Source organism: Arachis ipaensis, chromosome B7 (genome assembly GCF_059453495.1).
Source record: "Arachis ipaensis isolate K30076 ecotype BB chromosome B7, ASM5945349v1, whole genome shotgun sequence".
NCBI classification, from domain to species: Eukaryota; Viridiplantae; Streptophyta; class Magnoliopsida; order Fabales; family Fabaceae; genus Arachis; species Arachis ipaensis.
In genome coordinates, this window is record NC_142442.1 from 54,837,783 (window position 1) to 54,842,500 (window position 4,718).

Below are 4,718 nucleotides of genomic sequence, written 5' to 3' on the forward strand. Positions count from 1 at the left end.
GGTTGTGGTGTGCCGCCGGGCTCCCCCGCCCCCCACGGAGGCACCCGCCGTTGCAACGATGGCTCGGAGCGTTGCAACGGAGGAGCCAAATTTTCATATCTCAGAATTGGCTCGTGCATTTTTCGTGAAATTTTGAGGGAACCTTGGTAATATTATGTGAAGGCTGCACAAAAAAATCCAGGTCAAAAATCGCAGGTTTGCTCCGTTTTTCATTTTTTTTGAATTTCCGGCATTCCGGGCGGTAAAAAAATCGTCAAAAAAAATCGGCACGGTGTAAATTCACCAAATTTGGAGGATGGAAAGTTCTTATTTTTCTAGAGGTTGTTGCAAAAAACGGCGTCAAAATTCGACCTCTAGAGCACTTTCCTTTAGTATGTCTCCTCACGGAAAAGGACGTCTACCCGTGGCACTTTGGTAATGGCTCGGCAGCCTATTATAGGGGGGAGGGGAGTCGTGATGCTGAAACTCGAGTTGCCCAAAGGCTTGCTGGGCGCAATGCCAGCCAGATGCACGTTGCCTTGCCATCCCCTAGGCACACTAGCAAGCACGTTGTGGTTGTGGTGTGCCGCCGGGCTCCCCCGCCCCCCACGGAGGCACCCGCCGTTGCAACGATGGCTCGGAGCGTTGCAACGGAGGAGCCAAATTTTCATATCTCAGAATTGGCTCGTGCATTTTTCGTGAAATTTTGAGGGAACCTTGGTAATATTATGTGAAGGCTGCACAAAAAAATCCAGGTCAAAAATCGCAGGTTTGCTCCGTTTTTCATTTTTTTTGAATTTCCGGCATTCCGGGCGGTAAAAAAATCGTCAAAAAAAATCGGCACGGTGTAAATTCACCAAATTTGGAGGATGGAAAGTTCTTATTTTTCTAGAGGTTGTTGCAAAAAACGGCGTCAAAATTCGACCTCTAGAGCACTTTCCTTTAGTATGTCTCCTCACGGAAAAGGACGTCTACCCGTGGCACTTTGGTAATGGCTCGGCAGCCTATTATAGGGGGGAGGGGAGTCGTGATGCTGAAACTCGAGTTGCCCAAAGGCTTGCTGGGCGCAATGCCAGCCAGATGCACGTTGCCTTGCCATCCCCTAGGCACACTAGCAAGCACGTTGTGGTTGTGGTGTGCCGCCGGGCTCCCCCGCCCCCCACGGAGGCACCCGCCGTTGCAACGATGGCTCGGAGCGTTGCAACGGAGGAGCCAAATTTTCATATCTCAGAATTGGCTCGTGCATTTTTCGTGAAATTTTGAGGGAACCTTGGTAATATTATGTGAAGGCTGCACAAAAAACTCCAGGTCAAAAATCGCACGTTTGCTCCGTTTTTCATTTTTTTTGAATTTCCGGCTTTCCGGGCGGTAAAAAAATCGGCAAAAAAATCGGCACGGTGTAAATTCACCAAATTTGGGGGATGGAAAGATCTTATTTTTCTAGAGGTTGTTGCAAAAAACGGCGTCAAAATTCGACCTCTAGAGCACTTTCCTTGAGTATGTCTCCTCACGGAAAAGGACGTCTACCCGTGGCACCTTGGTAATGGCTCGGCAGCCTATTATAGGGGGGGAGGGGTGTCGTGATGCTGAAACTCGAGTTGCCCAAAGGCTTGCTGGGCGCAATGCCAGCAAGATGCACGTTGCCTTGCCATCCCCTAGGCACACTAGCAAGCACGTTGTGGTTGTGGTGTGCCGCCGGGCTCCCCCGCCCCCCACGGAGGCACCCGCCGTTGCAACGATGGCTCGGAGCGTTGCAACGGAGGAGCCAAATTTTCATATCTCAGAATTGGCTCGTGCATTTTTCGTGAAATTTTGAGGGAACCTTGGTAATATTATGTGAAGGCTGCACAAAAAAATCCAGGTCAAAAATCGCAGGTTTGCTCCGTTTTTCATTTTTTTTGAATTTCCGGCATTCCGGGCGGTAAAAAAATCGTCAAAAAAAATCGGCACGGTGTAAATTCACCAAATTTGGAGGATGGAAAGTTCTTATTTTTCTAGAGGTTGTTGCAAAAAACGGCGTCAAAATTCGACCTCTAGAGCACTTTCCTTTAGTATGTCTCCTCACGGAAAAGGACGTCTACCCGTGGCACTTTGGTAATGGCTCGGCAGCCTATTATAGGGGGGAGGGGAGTCGTGATGCTGAAACTCGAGTTGCCCAAAGGCTTGCTGGGCGCAATGCCAGCCAGATGCACGTTGCCTTGCCATCCCCTAGGCACACTAGCAAGCACGTTGTGGTTGTGGTGTGCCGCCGGGCTCCCCCGCCCCCCACGGAGGCACCCGCCGTTGCAACGATGGCTCGGAGCGTTGCAACGGAGGAGCCAAATTTTCATATCTCAGAATTGGCTCGTGCATTTTTCGTGAAATTTTGAGGGAACCTTGGTAATATTATGTGAAGGCTGCACAAAAAAATCCAGGTCAAAAATCGCAGGTTTGCTCTGTTTTTCATTTTTTTTGAATTTCCGGCATTCCGGGCGGTAAAAAAATCGTCAAAAAAAATCGGCACGGTGTAAATTCACCAAATTTGGAGGATGGAAAGTTCTTATTTTTCTAGAGGTTGTTGCAAAAAACGGCGTCAAAATTCGACCTCTAGAGCACTTTCCTTTAGTATGTCTCCTCACGGAAAAGGACGTCTACCCGTGGCACTTTGGTAATGGCTCGGCAGCCTATTATAGGGGGGAGGGGAGTCGTGATGCTGAAACTCGAGTTGCCCAAAGGCTTGCTGGGCGCAATGCCAGCCAGATGCACGTTGCCTTGCCATCCCCTAGGCACACTAGCAAGCACGTTGTGGTTGTGGTGTGCCGCCGGGCTCCCCCGCCCCCCACGGAGGCACCCGCCGTTGCAACGATGGCTCGGAGCGTTGCAACGGAGGAGCCAAATTTTCATATCTCAGAATTGGCTCGTGCATTTTTCGTGAAATTTTGAGGGAACCTTGGTAATATTATGTGAAGGCTGCACAAAAAACTCCAGGTCAAAAATCGCACGTTTGCTCCGTTTTTCATTTTTTTTGAATTTCCGGCTTTCCGGGCGGTAAAAAAATCGGCAAAAAAATTGGCACGGTGTAAATTCACCAAATTTGGGGGATGGAAAGATCTTATTTTTCTAGAGGTTGTTGCAAAAAACGGCGTCAAAATTCGACCTCTAGAGCACTTTCCTTGAGTATGTCTCCTCACGGAAAAGGACGTCTACCCGTGGCACCTTGGTAATGGCTCGGCAGCCTATTATAGGGGGGGAGGGGTGTCGTGATGCTGAAACTCGAGTTGCCCAAAGGCTTGCTGGGCGCAATGCCAGCAAGATGCACGTTGCCTTGCCATCCCCTAGGCACACTAGCAAGCACGTTGTGGTTGTGGTGTGCCGCCGGGCTCCCCCGCCCCCCACGGAGGCACCCGCCGTTGCAACGATGGCTCGGAGCGTTGCAACGGAGGAGCCAAATTTTCATATCTCAGAATTGGCTCGTGCATTTTTCGTGAAATTTTGAGGGAACCTTGGTAATATTATGTGAAGGCTGCACAAAAAAATCCAGGTCAAAAATCGCAGGTTTGCTCCGTTTTTCATTTTTTTTGAATTTCCGGCATTCCGGGCGGTAAAAAAATCGTCAAAAAAAATCGGCACGGTGTAAATTCACCAAATTTGGAGGATGGAAAGTTCTTATTTTTCTAGAGGTTGTTGCAAAAAACGGCGTCAAAATTCGACCTCTAGAGCACTTTCCTTTAGTATGTCTCCTCACGGAAAAGGACGTCTACCCGTGGCACTTTGGTAATGGCTCGGCAGCCTATTATAGGGGGGAGGGGAGTCGTGATGCTGAAACTCGAGTTGTCCAAAGGCTTGCTGGGCGCAATGCCAGCCAGATGCACGTTGCCTTGCCATCCCCTAGGCACACTAGCAAGCACGTTGTGGTTGTGGTGTGCCGCCGGGCTCCCCCGCCCCCCACGGAGGCACCCGCCGTTGCAACGATGGCTCGGAGCGTTGCAACGGAGGAGCCAAATTTTCATATCTCAGAATTGGCTCGTGCATTTTTCGTGAAATTTTGAGGGAACCTTGGTAATATTATGTGAAGGCTGCACAAAAAAATCCAGGTCAAAAATCGCAGGTTTGCTCCGTTTTTCATTTTTTTTGAATTTCCGGCATTCCGGGCGGTAAAAAAATCGTCAAAAAAAATCGGCACGGTGTAAATTCACCAAATTTGGAGGATGGAAAGATCTTATTTTTCTAGAGGTTGTTGCAAAAAACGGCGTCAAAATTCGACCTCTAGAGCACTTTCCTTTAGTATGTCTCCTCACGGAAAAGGACGTCTACCCGTGGCACTTTGGTAATGGCTCGGCAGCCTATTATAGGGGGGAGGGGTGTCGTGCTGCTGAAACTCGAGTTGCCCAAAGGCTTGCTGGGCGCAATGCCAGCAAGATGCACGTTGCCTTGCCATCCCCTAGGCACACTAGCAAGCACGTTGTGGTTGTGGTGTGCCGCCGGGGTCCCCCGCCCCGGGTCCAAGGTCGAGCACGTGCGTCTGGCTGCTGCGAACCCCGATCACCGAAGGACCAACAAGAAGGGAAACACGTCCGTGCACGGCCCACCTAGGCACCACCTAGGGAGCATGGCGTGGTGGAGTTGTGCCTTGGGCACACGCTCGGGGCAACACCTTGTCCTCGGCCCAGGACTAGGGGGATCATCCCAAGTCCGAGCACGACGTGGGATAGGCGGGCGGCCTGTGCGCCCCCGCGAGGGGCAACGCGGCTTGCGCAGCC